The sequence below is a fragment of the Ornithorhynchus anatinus genome, chromosome 3 (genome assembly GCF_004115215.2).
Source record: "Ornithorhynchus anatinus isolate Pmale09 chromosome 3, mOrnAna1.pri.v4, whole genome shotgun sequence".
NCBI lineage: Eukaryota > Metazoa > Chordata > Mammalia > Monotremata > Ornithorhynchidae > Ornithorhynchus > Ornithorhynchus anatinus.
The window spans coordinates 33,169,004-33,189,475 of NC_041730.1; positions in this window are offsets into that span (position 1 = coordinate 33,169,004).

Below are 20,472 nucleotides of genomic sequence, written 5' to 3' on the forward strand. Positions count from 1 at the left end.
GCAACAGAAAACTTGGAGGAATCTCATATTGATTGTCCTCTTTGACAGCCATCCCAATATTTAGAGATATACCCCATAATTTTACCTACTTGCAAAGTTTTTTTTCTTGGATCCATTTGAACTAATATTGTCTACTATCACTACTTCCTGAGGCAACGAATTCCAACTGCTTACCATCCACTGGAAGAAATGTTCCCATTTGTTTTGAACCCAGTACTTTTAAGCTTCAAAAGATATCCCTTCAGTCTGGTTTATGGGATTTGTTTAACAAGTTCTGTCCATACCCTTAGTAGATTTCAATGACATTATCTCTTGGCTTACTTCTGTTTAGACTGTTGATGCCACATACTTGTTGGTGCTTTCAAAGAAAGCCAGCATATTAATAATAATAATAATAATGATGATGATGATGATGGTATTTGTTAAGTGCTTACTATGTGCCAAGCACTGTTCTTGATTGGCATTAGTGAAGTGAAGCATTAGTGAAGTGTGTTTCCCCTAAGGAAATCATATTGTCTTTCCCAAACAGGATATATTTTTCTAAGTGCTCACTGATCCTAAACTCAGTGATCAATTCTACTAATTTGCCAGACATAGAAATGAGAGTTACTAGCCTAGGATCACCTCTGGAACCTTTTTTATAGATAGGAGTTACACTGGAGATCATCCAGCTTCCAGGTGGGTGGTCAAAATTACAGATAGGCCACACCGATTTTGCAAGCTTCCTCTGAGTTCCTTCAGGAGTCTCTGGTGGATGCCATCCAGGCTCAGTGATCTATTTAGATGTAGATTTTCAGTTTGGTCCAAAGCATCTTTTGCATTCACCACCATCTGATGTAATTCCTTTGGCCTGTCTCCTAACAAGAACAATCTGGGCATTGACATCCCTATAATCTCTCTCTCAGTAAAGACAAATCAAGCAAATTGATGGATTTTTCCAGCTATCTTCTTTTCAGCCCTGAGTTTACCCTTCACCAAAAATTTATCAAGTGGCCCCTTTGATTCTCCCAATTAGCTTATGACTTTGATATCTTTGAAAATTCTCTATCAGATTGGTATCCTTTCTAAGGGACTGTTCAAACTTCTCCTTTGTTCTGTTTTATTTCCTATTTGAACAGAAACTACTATTCTATGTGCACTTTCCTGTTCTAACTCAGGTGAGCTTTCTATTACTTAAAGCCTGACTCCCCCCCACCCCACCCCCACACACACTTTGATGCCTCTTTTCTTCTCCCAGAATAACATGCACGGTCTTTGTTGGTGGACATTTTGGGGTGTACGCTCAATAACACACCTTTTACTTGGACCTTTAAGATGGTTTGAAGGACAAAGATGCACTATACCATCATTTCTGGCTAAAGTTCTATTTAAATTGAAGCTAGTTGGTGGGTTTTTTTTTTTGTTGTTGTTGTTTGTATAATATACCAAATAGAAGAAAAGCATAAAGTAGTAATCTTCTTGAGTACGGGGACTGTTTTGTGTGTTTCATATTTCCCCTAAGCCATGCACATTTCTAAAACTTATTAAAGAAAGAAACATTTTTAAAGACCTATTCCGCTACCACCAAATTACTGTTCAGTGACTCAATCTGCCTCTGGAGCCAACATTATGGAGAAATATTTTTGCCCATTTTTTTCTCCCCCATCATGATCAGAACTGCAATTCATCAGTATTGTAATAATTGTTACCATTAGAGTCACAAATGTTTAATGAATACAATAGCAAACTATTCATTCATTCATTCAATAGTATTTATTGAGTGCTTACTATGTGCAGAGCACTGTACTAAGCACTTGGAATGTACAATTCGACAAAGATGGAGACAATCCCTGCCCACTGATGGGCTTACAGTCTAATCGGGGGAGACAGACAGACAAAAACAATAGCAATAAATAGAATCAAGTGGATGTACATCTCATTAACAAAATAAATAGGGTAATAAAAATACATACAAATGAGCAGATGAGCACAGTGCTAAGGGGAGGGGAAGGGAGAAGGGGAGGAGCAGAGGGAAAGGGGGCTTAGCTGAGGGGAGGTGAAGGGGGGGAAGAGAGGCAGCAGAGGGAGCAGAGGTAAAAGAGGAAGTTCAGTCTTGGAAGGCCTCTTGGAGGAGGTGAGCTCTCAGTAGGGCTTTGAAGAGGGGAAGAGAGTTAGTTTGGTGGAGGTGAGGAGGGAGGGCATTCCAGGACAGTGGGAGGACGTGGGCCAGGGGTCAACAGCGGGATAGGCAAGAATGGGGGATGGTAAGGAGGTGGGCGGCGGAGGACCAGCGCCTATGGGGTGGGCAGTAGAAAGAGAGAAGGGAGGAGAGGTAGGAGGGGGCAAGGTGATGGAGAGCCTTGAAGCCTAGAGTGAGAAGTTTTTGTTTCTTAAAAACCACTGGAGGTTTTTAAGAAGGGGAGTGACATGCCCAGAGCGTTTCTGCAGGAAGATGAGCCAGCCAGCGCAATGAAGAATAGACTGGAGCGGGGAGAGACAGGAGGAAGGGAGATCTGAGAGAAGGTTGACACAATAATCCAGTCGGGATATTATGAGAGCCTGTACCAGTACAATAGCCGTTTGGGTGGAGAAGAAAGGGCGGATCTTGGCAATATTATAAAGGTGAGACTGGCAGGTCTTGGTGACGGATTGGATGTGTGGGGTGAATGACAGAGCTATAATTATAATTATAATAACAATAATAATAATGGTGATATGTGTTAAGCACCTTCCTATATACCAAGCTAAGAATAACAATCATGGAACTTATGCGTTTACTAAGTGCCAAGCACTGTTCTAAATGCTGGGGTAGATACAAGTTAATCAGGTTGGACACAATCCTTGTCCTACATGGAGCTCTTAATCCCCATTTTACAGATGAGGTGATTGAGGCCCAGAAAAGTGAAGTGACTTGCCCAAGGTCACACAGCAGCTATGTGGTGGAGCCAGGATTAGAACCTAGTCCTTCTAACTCCTGGGCCCTTACTCTATCCATTCAGCCATGCTGCTACTCTACACCAAACTCTGGGGCAGATGTAAGATAATCAGATCAGGCACAATCTAAGGGAGAAGGAGAAGAGGTATTTAATCCCCATTTAACAATCAGTCAATCAATAGTATTTATTGAGAACTTACCTGGGGCAGAACACTCTTGGGAGACTATGATATAGTTAGAAGACTGCCCTCAGGGAGTTTGCAGTCTAATAGGACAGATGAGGAAATTGAGGCACAGAGAAATTAAGTGACTTGTCCAAGGTCATTCAGCAGACAAGTGACTGAGCCAAGACTAGAAGTCAGGTCTTCTGACTCCCAGTTCTTTGCTTTTTCACTAGACCTCACTGCTTCTGAACACCAACAATGTGCAAAGTCAGCAATTCTGGAACCTACAGAAAAAGAACATTGAACACAAAATCTCTCAAATGCTCTGCCTCCTGGATAGATGATGCCTATGTCCAAAGATGATGCATCATTTTGACACATAAAAATGAGATTTAGAATAATGTCCAGTTGGGATGATTCTATCTCAATGTACATCTACCACTGAGAAGAGGCAATCAAGCTTCTTTCTATTTCCCTCCCATTTTGTCTGCAACCTAATTTATCTCTTGCTACAGATAGCTTACAAATTATAATGTATCAACTGCTGTTGAGGCAAATTTTATCTGCCAAAATATAATATGTAGTATCTGGAAGACAATCCTAAATATAATCCGCCTAGTGGATTTTGTGCCTATCATTAAAGCTTAAGAAGAAATATGTTGGTTTCAACAAGAAAAGACAGTTTGATTATTTGTGTCAGCATATGGAGTTGGAATGCTTTTTTTCCTCCTCTTCTGTTGGTAATTATTTCATTCTTGAAGACTGCTGGGTTCACCTATCCAAGTTTTATTAAATATTAACTGTGACTCATTGACCGCTAACAACTGCAAGAATCCCAGATGATGAAAAGTTGGAAGTGTATATTTTTTACAAATCCTGTTTGTGGTTGGTATCTTTAATAATTCCAAATGATTTACCAGGGTTTCTTATGTGTAAAAAATAAAGAGTCCCATCTGCTTGAAGAAGGCCCCAGCTGGTTCTCAACTTCTCAAGTCATTTTACCATCATCTGGGAGTAGTTCTTAATTTAAATTGTTTGCCTCAGTTTCTAGGACAACATACCAGTAAACAGACCACCAGTAGTCATTGTACAGACTTTATTCTCAGAAAAAACCTCTCATATGTGAAGAAGCCTAAAGAACATTATGTCCTATTATCCTAATGTGTGTCACTACTCTGCTATGTTTATGAGCGCTCATGAGGTTTTATCCCAAACTAGGCCCAGCTTTTCAGGGCTTTCTTTGAACATGTAAGAGACTGAGCTTGCATTAATCTCAAGTTGTGACTTCGGGGGTGCTGGGGTTAATTAATTTGAAATACATTTTGAGTTCTCCAAAAACCTTGATCAATCAATGATATTTGAGTGCTTTCTGTGTGCAGAGCACTGTATTAAGTGCTTAGGAGAGTACAGTGCAGAAGTATTGGTAGACATGATACCTGCCCACCAGGGTTTACAGGATTTAAACTTGTCTCAGCTATTTTCCTTCCACAGTGCCCAAAACTGTGCCTATAATTCCATAAGGTGAATGGAAGAATAAAAAGATTAGGCAGATTCTGCCCAGTGATTTCATGGCATAAGTCATTAAATGTCTGTCTCCCCCTCTCTAGACTGTAAGCTTGTTGCGGGCAGGGCATATGCCTGTTTCTTGTTATATTGTACACTCCCAAGCACTTAGTATATTGCTCTGCACACAGTAAGTGCTCAATAAATACAACTGAATGAATAAACATTACCAGCCTTGTTTGCGAGCTAAGGAAAAAGGATGAAATAGTTGGTATTTTTTGTCCTACTCCAGCATGGTTCACCCAGAAGACTCTGTGGGGCCAGAGTGGCAGACCCGGCAAGAGCTGCCTTGTGGGTAGCTTTGGCATAGTCAAAGGTTTATGCTTGAGAGTCAGAGATCATGGATTCTAATCCCAGCTCTGCCACTTGTCAGCTGTGTGACTTTGGGCAAGTCACAACTTCTCTGTGCCTCAGTTACCTCATCTGTGAAATGGAGATTAAGACTGTGAGCCCCATGTGGGACAATCTGATTACCTTGTATCCCTCCAGCACTTAGAACAGTGCTTGGCACATAGTAAGCGCTTAACAAATGCAATCATTATTATTATTATTATTATTATTCTCATCCTCCCCTCCAGCTAAGGCTTTAAGTCCAGTTGGACTGATGGTGGAATGGGAAGATGGGGGATGAGAGCATAGACCCAAGATGCTCACCTATCAGTCACATCAATATGTTGACATCAGAAGTCTGTCTGGGAATTTTAGAGCTGATTCTAGTGTGCTTCAGCTCCTAGCTCAGTCACTTTGTAGAGTTAGGTTGCTGCTGATCACTGGCTAATCCTACCTATGGGAAAATCAATTCTTTCTAAAAATTTCTTGCCAGAAGTAGCTGGGCCCAAATATTCATTCATTCATTCAATAGTATTTACTGAGCGCTTACTATGTGCACAGCACTGTACTAAGCGCTTGGAATGTACAATTTGGGACAATCTCTGCCCATTGACGGGCTTACAGTCTATGATACTGTGAGGTAGAGCAGTGGGGAAAGAAGACCATTTGATATCTATTGAAGGGCCACATACGATGATTCTGGTTTTAGCTTTTCAAATGAATGTGTATCTAAGTACTACATTCACATTATATCAGTGAAACCCAGAAACAGTTGTCAGTCAATCTACTATTAGGAGTTTCAGGGATCCCTCTCTTGCTCTACTGAAACAATCCATCCTTTTCTGATTACTATGGTAATGAGCCATATGTAACAGTAATGTACGCTCTACCTAAATGATATGTATTCTTGACAGATGATATGGTTATAATAGCTGCCTCTTTTTAAGTAATTCATATTCATTCATATTAGGCGATGGGATATTCATGATTTGGGGGCCCACATTATTCAGCTTGGCTGTCTATAGTCACAGTTTGAAGCAGTTCTTCAAGGCAAAAATGGACTGAGGCATCTACTTGGTGTTTAAGTTCAATATCATGTCTCAGCTGACTAAATTGCCTGGCAGTTAGAAAAAAAAAGATAAAAAGAATCTGAGCTGATCCTGCTGGCCTCCTGATGGCTATTGTGGCTCTGGCTGGTTCGTAGCCCAACAAAAGGGGAATCGATTACTAGTATTTTTGGCTTTCCTTCAGTTGATTTACTTAGCTAGCACAAACCCACAGGCTCTGGGTCCATCCTTTCTTGTGTCTGGTTTGGTGACAAGCCTGATTCCCACCAATCTTCTCTCTTGCTCTCCCAGGACCACCTACACGGTTAGCAGAGTGGTGGGGACACAGATGGAAGATAGGAAAACCTAAAATGCTGTCTGTCTGTCTGTCAGTTAGGGCAGCAAGTGGAGATTAGGATTCCTGGGGAGGCCTGGCAGTTGGGACTGGCAATTCTAGAACCCTGCATTGACCCAGATCTGATCTGTAAGAAAGTTTGTATAGGGTGGCCATTGGAGCCCTTATGAGTATTAGTCGAAGGGATGCATGTGATGTGATATATGCACTACATCAGGTATGCAGCATAACCTAATGATGTCACATGGCTATTTTGTGGAAGTATACCTAGAGCCATCTGAAAATGGAGTATTTCTCTGTGGGGTGGAGGGGGGAGCCCCTGACACCTCTCTTGTTCCAGAAGCTTTGTGTTTTCTTTCCATGTCCATGGATGCCATTTCTGAGCAACAGAACTCGACATTATCTGTAAAATGGGGTTAAGATACCTATTCTCCCTTCTTCTTAGACCGAGAACCCCGTATGGGGCAATCATTTTAATAATAATAATAGTAATAGTAATTGTGATATTTGTTAAGCACTTACTATATACCAAGCGTGTTCGAAGTGCTGAGGTAGGTACAAGGTAATCAAATTGGACACAGTCCCTGTTCCACATGGGGCTCAAAGTCTTGACCCCTATTTTACAGAAGAGGTAACTGAGGTGCAGAGAAGTTGTTATTATTACTAATAATTATTATTATGGAATTTAAGCACTTACTATGTGCCAGGCACTATACTAAGTGCTGGGATGGATACAAGCAATTAGGTTGGATACAGTTCCACTTAGAGCTCACAGTCTCAATTCCCATTTTACAGATGAGGTAACTGAGGCACAGAGAAGTTACGTTGCCCAAGGTCACACAGCAGACATGCGGCAGAGCCGGAATTAGAACCCATACACTCTGACTCCCAGGCCTGTGCTCTTGCTGGGACTATGATCGATCTATTTATATCTACCTGTATCTACCTCAGCATTTAGCACATAGTAAGCACTTAATAAATGTTACTATCTTTATTATGATTAAAACTGGAATTTGTACTAGGAAATTCACTTGGACCTATCGCTATTTTCTGGGGTAAAAAAGTTAATAGAAATTGCTAAGAGGTTTCGCTTTAGTACACATTACCTTCAATTTTGAAAATAAAGATGTATTTCTCAGTAATTAAGCTTACAGAATGTAGCATTTATATTCTTGAAATTTTCTTTTTACTGCGGGGGGGAGGTCCATTCAAATCTGTTATCTGAAAATCAATTCAGGTATTTGAGCTTGAGTTTGCCCTGTTCTGCTTATACTTGGGCTCTACATCTTATTGATATGTGAATTTATCAACTTGTTCATTGTCCTCTTGAAGCTTTAGGAGATGCTGCTTTTCAGGTTTATGAGGCCCAAGGGACATCATAAACATTTTTTGCTTTCCTGTGGAAAAACTCTCATTTCACATTTTCAGTATTATTAGTTGTTTAGTGAACAGAGAATAGTGAGGTAGTAGTATGTATGAGCCCCTGAACACAAGATTGGAAAAAAATTAATCTGGGCAAAAAAAAGTCAGGTTGACAACAGATAATTTTTTAAAAAACGATTAGGATTCTCACAGTATTTAGGCTTCCTGTCGTTGGGGGCATCATTAATTTAACACTGGCAAGTGTGAGAAGAACTCGTAGACTAGTAAAAATATGTGCAAGCTGACAGCTGTTTAATGGAGCCTATCTGCTACTCTGTATTTCATTAAATATGTTCACTCTTTATGAAGCCACACAGATTTTTTTTCTGCACTGTCTTCATATACACTAAATATTCATTTTGTGAAAATCCAATTCTTTTCATTTCTTTCAAAGTACTGAACTAAATTATTAATTAATGCTGCTTCAACTATTTAATTGGGGGGTTGTGAGGACTAATGAACATTCTGCTGTGGCATGAATAGATATTTTTCTAGTTATGCACTGGCTTGTACATACATTTCCCAAAGCTTCTCCCTTGCAATGGCAAAATCTGCTTCTTTTTGTTATTTGAAGGATTGTGCAAATCGGGTAACTGCCTTTCACTCCTTGATTTATGAATGCAATATAGTGCTTGTGCAAAATTGGCTTAGGCAATGTACTTTCATTAACTCAGACTGAGAAATGTGTGTTTGGGACAGAAATCTCTCACGAAGTGCTATACTGCCTCTAGGACCCAGGCTGACACTGATTTTTCTTTCAAAACAGTTTATGATTTTGTTTACACACTAAACAAATAAAACAGCACATAGTATTCAAACGAATAATGGTGAATATTCAAATAAAGAGTCCCTTGGCCCCATAAAGAAAGTCATGAAAATAAACTATGAGGGAAGGGGAGGAAGTAGGGGGAAGGGAGAGGGGTTTGAGTAACCCCTCTTTGGAAATGAGATACAGAGAAGTCGGGGCACACACTGATGATGCTTATGGAAATCTCTCAAGACCACAAGATTTTTAGGGACATGAGTATAGACTTAATATCAGATCTAGCCCCCTAGACATCCTTTGAAATGCTTTCACATGATCCAACATTTCAAAATTCCCCTCCCTCCAAGGGCTCTTCTCACACTGATGGTGTGTCATATCTTTAAAAGCATTCTTCCATTCTGTTGATTCAAAACTTGCTTACACTACATGGCTACTTTTGATTGGCTCCCCTTCTGACAGCAAGAATTTGTATATGTCTAGACTCCAAGAACTGAATATTGATCAACAAACATCCTCTCCTTCCCGCAATCTTTCCTCTGACCCAAGCTGGCTTTCCTTAGATACTCGCCTGCAATATCCTTCAGTCTCTCCCATTCCCACTCTCTCTCTTTTGGGGCACCTCTTCCCCATTCCCTTATATCCCCCCTGTGCATAAAGAAACCCGGGTGTTGCCACCGTCTCCTCAATGTCTAATCCTCGAACACTGGGAAAGCATTGTATCGCAGTGCTAATGCAAGGACGAATTCTGGAATGTGCAGCCTGGAGAGAGGCTTATAGAATCAGAAAGAAAGAAAAAGGGAAGAGGAAAAAGGAACTGAGAAGAGAAAGAAGTCAAAACCACACATGGGACAGAAGGGGAAAAAAAGGGATTAGGTGACAATATCCGACTGCACTGAAGGGTCAGGAGAATTAAGCTTCAGAGCAGCTTGCTCAATGTGTGCCGGGATACAAAGACTCTGATATGAATGGGGGTGGTTCAAGTGCAGGCTTATTGTGGAGTGCAATAGGCGTCTGTGAGGGAACATGTAAGAGAGTTGTGCGTTACTTTCATGTAGCCAATAATATATATTGTTTGCCAAGGAAAGATCTGAGCTTCCTCTGTCACTTTTACAAGCTTGTTACCGAGGGACTTAAATACGAGACTGAAAGGACATTGTGGGGAATTAAATTATTGATAATAATAATAATAATAAAGTAATGACATTCACCCAGCTTAAAGCGGCCCAGATGCATTTAAATACGAAAAGTTTTGCGTACTATTAAGCAGGATCAAATCTTCTCAGACTTTGGAAAATCCAAGTTTTGATGTTGCAACTTGAAGTTACAGAAGATTTTCTGTGGGATTGTTTTTGTGATTCGCTTAGAATTGCCTATCGGATGGCCAGAATGTGGAGCAGCAGAGATTTAAGATGTCGCAGAGATTTAGGGGTCCTGCCCGCCACAGAATTCTGAATGGCTCCCCCAGTCTGAAAGTGAGAAGTCATTAAAGTTTTTCATATCTGAAAAACCTTCCCTTCTGCCCCCCATTAAAAGTTAAGAATATTTGGCTTCCAGGGCTTGGAGCACAACCTGCCAATTCATCACTGCCACTATTGTTTGAGAGTAAACACTGAAACACGCAAAAAATGGGGGTAGTAATCGGCTGCCGAAAGAAGAAAAGAAATATTCTTAACTGTGCAAACAGACCTTACCCAAAGCTTAGAACAAGGTTGAAAAGAGTATTTGACAGGTGAATCTGGAGCAACCACAGGAGGGAGAGCCACTCGAGTGCATTTCCCCCCTCAGTTGTTAAACAGTCACCTTCCAGCTACCACACACACAGGAAATAGCAGCTCCCAAACGAGGAGAGACTCCTTTGCATAACATCGTAGGTTCAACTCGATAGAACTCCACAGAAACTCGGATCTTCTTTAGAAAGAGATACATTACCTTGTTTAATGGTCACATGGTAAAAGGACTTGGAGAAATGCCTTTAGCTGACTTAGTAATAATAATAAGGGTATCTGTTAAGTGCTTGCTATGTGCCAGGCACTGTCCTAAGCTCTTGGGTAGATACAAGGTAATTGGGTTGGACACAGTCCTTGTTCCCCATAGGGCTCAGAGTCAATCCCCATTTTGTAGAGGAGGGAAACTGAGGCACAGAGAAGTTATATGACTTGTTCAGGTTCGCACAGCAGATAAGTGGCAGTTCAGGATTAGAACCCATGTACTTCTGACTCCCAAGCCCATGTTCAGAGAGAGACTGTTTATGTATTGATTACATTCCTAAACACATTATTTCTCATAGTGAGGAATTCATTACCAGGAGCATCATCAGAAATCAAGAAATATTCATATAAAACTATTATAGCTATATAGTACAAAGTTGAGGTCACCTTGTATGTGACCACCAAGATAGAATATTTATTATCCAATCAATTAACAGTATTTGTTGAGAGCTTATCCTGGGCCAATCATTGGATCATTGTGCCAGGCACTAGGGAGAGTTCAATCCCAACTCTGCCCCTTGGCATCTGTGTGACTGTGGGCAAGTCACTTCACTTCTCTGTGCCTCACTTCCCTCATATGTAAAATGGGGATGAAGACTGTGAGCCTCACGTGGGACAACCTCATTCCCCTGTATCTACCCCAGCACTTAGAACAGTGCTCTGCACATAGGAAGCGCTTAACAAATACCAACATTATTATTATTCAATAAAGCTAGACGACATATACCCCATCCTCAAGGTGCTTACACCTATCTGCAAAATATTTACAGATTAAAGAAGGAGCAGTGGATATATAGAAGAGCAAATGCTTCAATTTGGGGTCAGGGTGCAGGAGTGGGTGTTGTAAGTGAATATGTACAGATTCACTAAGGATGGGTGTGAGTGCAGAGTGTGTAATTGGGGCAGAAGTGCTGAGATCGTAGTTGATATGGCCTGAGGGAAGTAAAAATGAATTTGGGGAAGCCCTCCTGGAGAAGATGTAATTTCAGAAGTGCTTTGAATATGGTGAGATCTCTGTTCTGGCAGCTTTGAAGGGGGAAGGGAACTTCACGAAGGGGGAAGGGAACTTCACGAAGGAGGAGGGGCATGAGCAGAGGGTCCGAGGTGGGAGAAATGAGAGCAAGTCACAATAAGTAGGTTCATTTGACAAAAATGAGATGTACATCACCTTGATTCTATTTATTGCTATTGTTTTAATGAGATGAATATCCCCTTGATTCTATTTATTGTTATTGTTTTTGTCTGTCTGTCTCCCCCAATTAGACTGTAAGCCCGTCAGTGGGCAGGGACTGTCTCTATCTGTTGCCGATTTGTACATTCCAAGTGCCTAGTACAGTGCTCTGCACATAGTAAGCACTCAATAAATACTATTGAATGAAAAATGAAAAGTAGGAGTTTGTGTGTGGTGAAAGAAGAGAGTGGATAAGAGGGAGATTGCTCATGGATGATGTTGATACCAATGGTCAAGAATTTCTGTTTGGTGGAGAGAAGAATGGGAAAATATTCAAGGCTGGTGAAGAGTGAGGAGATGGATGCAAAACTAGATTTTAGGAAAAGCTATTTGGGGAGTTCATAGTGAAGTACAGATTGAAAAGTGAAGAAACCGGAGGCATGGAGGAGGCTGATATAGTTGTCAAGTCAGGACATGAGAAGTGTCTGAACCAGAGGAATGGTCATTGGGATGGAGAAGAAGTGGATTTTCACCTTTTTAAGGGATTTATTAAGTGCTAAGGATGAAGCACTGTGCAAAGCAATCAAGAAATTATAAAATTAACAGATTAGAGACTGCTGCTGCCCACAGGCTTCATAATCTAAATGGGGGAAACGCAGTGATGAAACAAAAAACAGTAAAATACAAAATAATAATGTGACCAAAACAAACCATTCAAGCTAACAGTAACATTGTGGCATGGTCTAATGATCTGGTAGTCAGAAGGACTTGGGTTCTATTTCCAGTTCTGCTACTTGTTTGCTGTGTGACCTTGGGTAAGTCGCTTAATTTCCCTGTGCCTCAATTACCATATTTGTAAAATGGGGATTAAAACTATGCGCCTCATGAGGGATAGGGACTATGTTCATTCTGATTAGCTTGCATCAGCCCCACTGCTTAGAACAGTGCTTGACCCACAGTAAGCACTTAAATATCATCATCATCACATACAGATTAGGAGGGGGGAATCAAGCTCCAAGGGACTTCAGGCTCAATCTCTGTTGACACACCACCCCAGTATTCAAACAATTCTGATGAAAAGCTCCTGTCCTGTGGGAAGGTTGCCCAGCACATCGCATCATGTGGCTGCATGACTCAGGGCTACAAGGCCTGAACTCCACTAGCACCTTTCCCCTTACTTATACCCTGCACTTCTGCAGGCAATAACGCTTCAGTCCCGCATGGGACTGGCAAGCAGCAATGAGGTTGTTCAGCTTAAACTGCAAACTTCCAACTCCAACTACATTGCATCCCAACACTGAACTGCCATTCCTCAGCTCCTGCTGCCTCCTTTCCCTCTTCTGTCTTTCCATCTTCCTTCCATCTTTCCTCTGACAGAATCTGGGCCTACTTCTTGTGCCTTTGCCTGTGTCTGAACCTTCCCAAGAGCAGATGAAAGATGAGGTGGAAGAAGGGTCTGACTTCTGCTTAATCATTTCATCTCACCCTTTGTTTCTTTTCCCCCTTTGTTTTTTTTCTATGTTCTTTTCTTTTACGACTCTGTTACATCATACTCTCCCAAACCCCTAGGATAGTGCTCTGCATATAGTAAGTGTTCAAAAATACAATATATTGATTTATTTGTGTAGTATTTGTTAAGTGTACACTGTGTGCCAGGCATTGTACTAAGAGTTGGAAAGATACAGGCTAATCAGGTTGGACACAGTACATACTACACATGGGGCTCACAGTTTTAATCTCCATTTTGCAGATGAGAAAACTGAGGGACAGAGAAGTTGAGTGACTTCTCCAAGGTCACACAGCAGGTGGAGCTGTGATTGCTCTGACCAGCTCCACCAGGTCTTGGTCCTTCCCAGGTCCTTTTGACTCCCAGGCTCAAGCCCTAGCCACTGGGCCATGCTGTTTCTCATGGTATACTTTGCACAGCCCCATTTCTCTCCTTGTTCCTACACCATCTTCTTGGATTCTATTTTCTCCACTCCCTCCCCTCTTTCTATAACTTTAATTTGCTAGGCTATGAGGTAGCCCCAGATGGTGATTTGCAGGGAGAGCTGGACCATGGAAGGGGCAAGAGCAGGTAGCAGTACAAAGGTAGGGACAAGGAGACATGAGGAGAAAGGGCAGTGGGGAACAGGAGGAGGTGATTGCAGAGTGAAGAGGGGGGTTAGAGACTCTGTTCCTTTCAGTACAGCTCAAGAGGAGAAGAATAACTGAGATGACTCTGGGAAAGGGAGAGGGAGCGCCTGCTGGAGAGGGATCAAGGCATGCCCTCTCATTGGGGCAATGACAGGAAGCAACATGGCCTAGCAGATAAAGCACAGGTTTGGAAGTCAGAAGGACTTGGGTTCCAATCCCAGCTCTGCCACTTGTCATTCTGGGCAAGTCACTTAACTTCTCTGTGCCTCAGTTATCTCATCTATAAAATTGGAATTAAGACTGTGAGCCCCATGTTTACATTGATCACCACATATTCCCAAGACAAAGAAATGTAAATTGTGCTGCCGATGATTGGAACGTTAGGCTCTGTGGCCCCAAATTTCATTTTGCATTGCACTAGAATAGCACAAGCTGCAGTGAAGCCAATTTGGAGGTCTGTACTGTCCAGCCGAGTGTTGTCTTCCCAGACCAATGTGTCTTTATTTTTTTAAAGCGGGAGAGGAGAGGGAGTTGCTGTTTGGAAGACAGGCAGCCTAGTATCTCGGACTGTCTTGGGGTTTCTAAATGTCCAACTTGATTAGGTTGTATCTACCCAGTGCTATTACAGTGCCTGGCACATAATTAGTGCTTAACAAATACCATAAAAAAAGGGTAGAGCAAGAATAGTGCTGGGGCTAAGGGCAAAGACTAGCCAGGGACACCCACTGCAGCAGGAGGATTCTAGTAATTGCTGCAGCACCCTTCCTCTGTAGAGCTCAAGGAACTAGACACATATCATTAAGACTTCCAACAAAAAATATTAAATTATGCAGTGGTACCAAAGGAAACACAGAAGGAAACAAAAAAGAAAGGGCTGGGGAAATGGCAAATTGAAATAGGCTGAGGCATCCAAACTGAGCTCAGCTTTGCAAAGTTGTTTCACCACTCCATCTTTCTTTGGGACACCATTTGGAAGCCGGTCCCTGTCCTGGGAGTCCCAGTGATGAGGGTAAGGTCAGGAGATGGAAATTGCTCTTCCCGGGCCCACAGTCACATTCTCCTGCCACATTTGACCCCTGAGTCTCATTTGGTTTGTCATTACTATTCAAGTTCTTCATGGCCCAGTTGGCCGGTGGGCACATCAGCACTTGCAAAGATCACAAGCAGTCGGAACAGAAGGTGTCTTTGCTTTCTTTTTTTCGGTCTGAAATGTAGGGGGAGGGGTAAGGGGAGACTTAGCTTTGGTCCCAAAAGAAATTGGTGGGGGAGGAAGGTCTTCCTGGCCCTCTCCAGGGCTGACCTCTTCCCTCTGCGCTTGGTCTGACCCGTGACCTGGCTTCGAAAGGGAGAAAAGATGAGTGAGAACATGGCCCCTAGGCTTCACGACAGCATCTGTCCAGGGATGTTTTTAGTGTGGGTTGGAAGGGTTTGGTGCCAATCCTGCCTTTAGGACACTGGTATAACAGTATTGTTGCACATTCTATCCAACAGAGAGCAATCATCAGATTTAGAAACCCCAAGACAGTCCGAGATACTAGGGTGCCTGTCTTCCAAACAGCAACTCCCTCTCCTCTCCCTCTTTAAAAAAATAAAGACACAATGGTCTGGGAATACAGCACTCGGCTGGACAGTACAAATCTCCAAATTGGTTTTGTTGCAGCTTGTGCTATTCTAGTGCAATGTAAAATGAAATTTTGGGCCACAGAGCATAGCGTTCCAATCATCGGCAGCAAAATATGCATTTCTTTGTCTTGAGAATATGTGGTGATCAATGTAAACATGACGTATGAAGTGAAAAATCCCCCACTCAGAGCACAGAGGGAATAAAGATGGAGAACTCTAGTCATGGCACTGTTGTATAATTTGCTGTGTGTTTTGTACGTCATCACAAAATATTCAGCTCCAGCATGGCCAAAAAACCTTACAAGTTTTCAAACTATTAAAAAAAGGACAAATAATTTTTAATACTTTTTTCTCTCTCTTGGATCCTTTCCCAAGCAGCCAGAGAGCTGGAACCCTCTGCCTCCATGCACATGCAAGCAGCCTCAGAGAACAACTCCAGCTGAGTGCACGCCCCCCCCAAAAAAAAGAAAAATTCAAACAAAAATTCTCCTGTGAAACATTTCAAAAATGCTCCCATTTGATGGCTCATTCCATAGGCCTCCCACTCTGGAAAAAAAAAAGAGGTTTTCATTGTGTGTTCTTTGTGACCCTATGGGTCACTATTTTGTGGTGAAATACTGATAAACCACTAGAGGCTGCCCTGGAGGAAAGGGGAGCTTCTTCCGAAAATAGGAAACTCTCATCCCGCTGCTTCCCAGGGATGATTTCAAAGAAAGAAATTGTGGGGTGTCTGGGCAGTCTTATAAATATTGAATTCTAATATTTTACCTCTCCAAAACAGTGTTGTACTAAACTCACCTTTATCTCACAGTCAGATACAAAACCTAGGTTCCCTTTATCACTTGAGTAAACCAGAATGAGCCTATTGCCCTGTCTTTTCTCGTAGACCACTTTCTCCAAATGTGTTTGGATTAAAAACACATCAGAGTTTACTGATTATAACTTGGGCTGCAGATAAAAATGTTCCCCACCAGATTCAAGAGGTTATTAGAACTTGTGAAAGCTGTATTACTTTGTTAGCAGTCTGAGTTGTTCTTTTCTAATTATTATTTTTTCAGCCAAATACCTGGTATGTGTTCTTTAAGAAGGTGGCCAGACTAATTTCAGATAAACTAAGAACCAACCTGAACTTCTTCTTCTCCAAATTTAGTCACGTGCAATCAAGGGGAATGAAAAGAGCTCTAAAAGTTCAGATAAATTTACTGCAAATTTTCTGCACACACACACACACACACACAACTAATCAGTGGTATATATTGAGTGCTTACTGTATGCAGAGCTCTGTACTAAGCCTTTGAAAAAGTACAATACAACAGAGTTAATCTAGTTGGAATCGAAAGCTACAGAATATTGTTCTCCCAGGCCCCACCAAATACAATAATAATAATGGTAAGTCTAGATTGTAAGCTCCTTGTAAGCAGGGAACATAGCTGCCAACTATATTGAACTAGTGCAAATGTTTAGCATAGTTTAGTATCGAATAGTTTAGTACACACACATTTAGCACTCAAAAGCCATTGACTGATTGGTATTTGAGCACTCACTACATGCAAAGCACTGCAATAAGCATTTGGGACCACACACAGAAACAAGAGAAACATTCCCTGCCCCAAATGAACTTATAGTGTAGATAAGTGTTAAATAAGTCTTTTGGGGTTTCTAAGTCATATTCTGGACTTTTAGAAATTACTTCTTGTCCAGGAATACTTTTCTTGTTTCTGTACACAGTCCCAAATGCTTTTTGCTGTGCTTGGCCCAAGTTGGTGCTCAAATATCAATTAATAGCATTTATTAAATGCTTACTGTGGGACTGTCTCTCTCACCTTGTACACTTCCTTTTTGGGCTTCCTTCAAGGTCCTGCCTAAATGCAGTGATTGGGTCGACATGTGAGGGGAAGAAGGGAGGAGTTTATTTCTTCCATTACTCTGATACTTGGTCTGAATTGTTTCGTTACAGGTCAGTGTTCCTATCCTTCCAGTTTTGACTGTCCCTTTCTTGATGTCCTGGCTAACTTCTCCCATTGCCTCAAAACTTATATGATTGACAGTTTAAATCTTCTCTGGAAATTAGTTTAAAAAATCCTTAAATCTGAAAAGCAAGGTTTCTCTTTCCCTGCCTTCACTGTATTCTCCTACATTCCTCAGCAACTGCTTAAGCAAACATTTACAAGGCAGTTATTTAATGCGACCTTGTTAATAATGGGCAATATAAGAGATCACAGCATGATGTTTTGTATTTTTTTTTTTTTTAACAGGACAACCAGCATGTTGATTTTGTGTGCTTCCTTTTTAGAGATACAGATCTCTTCCTGGTGACAACACCCAGTGAAAAAGCTTCCTCATGAACAAATACATGAAAGAAACTTGCATTTTCACTGACAGAGATCAAGTTAACTGTGGCATTTAGCAGGGGAAGATGTGGTCACTTAAGGAGACATTCCTAAACTTTGAGGTATTATTTTGAAAGTATTGCATGTTAGATTTGGTTAGAAAATGCATGAATAGGAACTTGGATTTTGTTATTTTTAATTTTTTTTTTTGGAGTCAAATGCCCTCCCAGCTACTGGGGTTCCCCAGGGTCATTCACATATACGATGTTATCCACCCCAAAGGACAGCTGGGGTGAGTGTTCAGGACCTAATTCATTTCTCTACAGTGACTCTGACATACACCCTTCAGCCTCTGTTTGGAGAGAAACCCAGGCCTTGCCTGATCCCCAGACTTCCTTCATACTCCTCCTCAAAGATAAATTTTCTGAAAAAAAGAAAAGGAAGACTCTGCTCCTTTCCCTGACCCTTTCCATACTTTTCTTACCTTCCAATCTCTCCCAAGCAAAGACTCCTTTCACTTGATGTCACTCCACCATTACAGGCCTAAAGTCTACCTGCATGACTCTCAAGAACTTGAGAGAAACATCCAAACTCTAGGGCATTTTTCTGACTCTAATCCAAAGTGAATTTATAGTGATGCTTTCAAGGCCCAGGGTGACCTTTGAAAATATTCATTTTCTCCTCTGCCTATTCTTTAGTTAGGATGCTAGCTGTGGTCCAAGCAGCCAGAAAGACTTGACTACCATTTAACTACAATATATTCATTAAATCATGTCTCTGTCTTCTTCATTTGGTTGCATGTGTCTTTTTTGTCTTTTGTCTGTTCACTAAGCAGTATCTTGAAGAGAATCAGCTCACGATAAACACTGGTGATACCGATATTGAATGAACTGGGGAGTTTTACAAAGCAACAACCGTGATAGTGAGCCTGGAACAGCAGTGTAACCTAGTTTAGAGCCCAGGCCCGGGAGTCAGAAAGATCTGGGTTCTAATCCCAGGTCTGCTACTTGTCTGTGTGACCTTCGGCAAGTAACTTCACTTCTCTGTGCCTCAGTGCTCTCTTCTGTAAAATGGGGACAAAGGCTGTGAACACTCTGTGGGACAGGAACTGGGTCCAAGTTAACCAAGTTGGTTAGAATAGTTCCTGGCACAGAGTAAGCGCTTAAATACCAGTTATTAATTATTATTCCTATTTGCTCAAAGCCTTACTTCCTCAGCTAGAGCAAAGCATCTCATTTGTGGGCCACTCTTCCAGGAAAGGAACAGTTGGGATACCCTGTTTGATTAGCCTAAATGACAAATTCCATAAAGGAAGAATTGAGAACCACTATATCACATTACATGAACAGCCTTTCCCTGACAGACATGATATTTCCCCTAATTATTATTAGCCAGTAGGTCCTTTGCCTCATTTAAAATTGCCTAGGATATACTTGAAGTTGATCAGTGTGACTGATGCCCCTCAGTCTGAGTCAGCGGTGCAATTGTAAGAGTCAGAGTTCAGTCTGGCTTCACGGAAAGCTGGTTTGCTCAGGTGATCAGGGCTGCCCAGTGCAACTTACCACAGTTATGCTAATATGAACAGTATTTTTCTCCTCCACAGATCCAGTAGGCCTTAGATCCACTGTCCCAGCAATACTAGAAACTTCCTTGGGAGGATTTTGGTCATGTGACTGGTTAAGTGTAAGCTTTGGATGATTAAAAAAAAACGACCAAGACTGCATTTTTGGGGTAGTTGAAGTGGTCGTGCAAGTGGGCTTGATTATAACAAAGAAAAAAAAGCAAGCCTTTCCTTCAGGCTAATTCTTTGCATAGATGACAAACCTGAGCTTTACCCTTACAGAATTAGGTTGCGGTATTTCAAACCAAATAGTCTATTGTCTTCAGAGATACTGAGGATGCCTTAAATAATACAACTCTAAGTGGGGTCAAATATTCCATCACAGAATGCTGGATTAAATGGAATGCAAATATCTTTCTTACTATTGACTTTCAAGGAGAAAAAGAATGTCACTTTAAGTTTTCATCATCATCAGAAGACATATGCAGGACCAGCTGGAGAGCATTTTCTCTTGCCCCAAGCACCAGAAAATGGTAGTTTCTCCAAAAGGGATGGGAATGTTTCAACCTGTGAGCTTCCCCTTTCTTTCACCTCCTTTGGTAACCCCACATAGATGCTTATTGGCAAATATCTGGAATGAAAAGAATAGCCCATACTCTTTCATATTTCCTCTTGGCAGATTCAGAATTGCATGCTCATAGTCATTCATTCTTATTTTCTCTCTCCCCCCACTCTTTCTTTCTCCTCTCTCTTCCTCTCACTATTCTCTTTCTCCCCCCCTTCCCACCCAGCACACAGCTATGCTGAGTGCAAAAGCTGAAGATCTATTGAAATCCTACTTTGTTGTAGACAATTATATTGGAAATGATGGTGCTCCATAGCTTTTGTAAAGTAGTTCTACTTGTTTGTGTTTGCTTGTATAGACTGAGTAACTTTATAAGTAAAAATCTGTTTAAACTCTTTAGAAGAAAGGTTTGGAGTTTGTGGCTTTCTTGGATGTGTCCAAAAGTTGACACAGTATAGTTTAAGAGTTAGTCCAAACCCCAGCTAGAATTCACCAAGGAAAGACTCCTTTTTTCTGGAATGTGATTATTTCTAGGGGT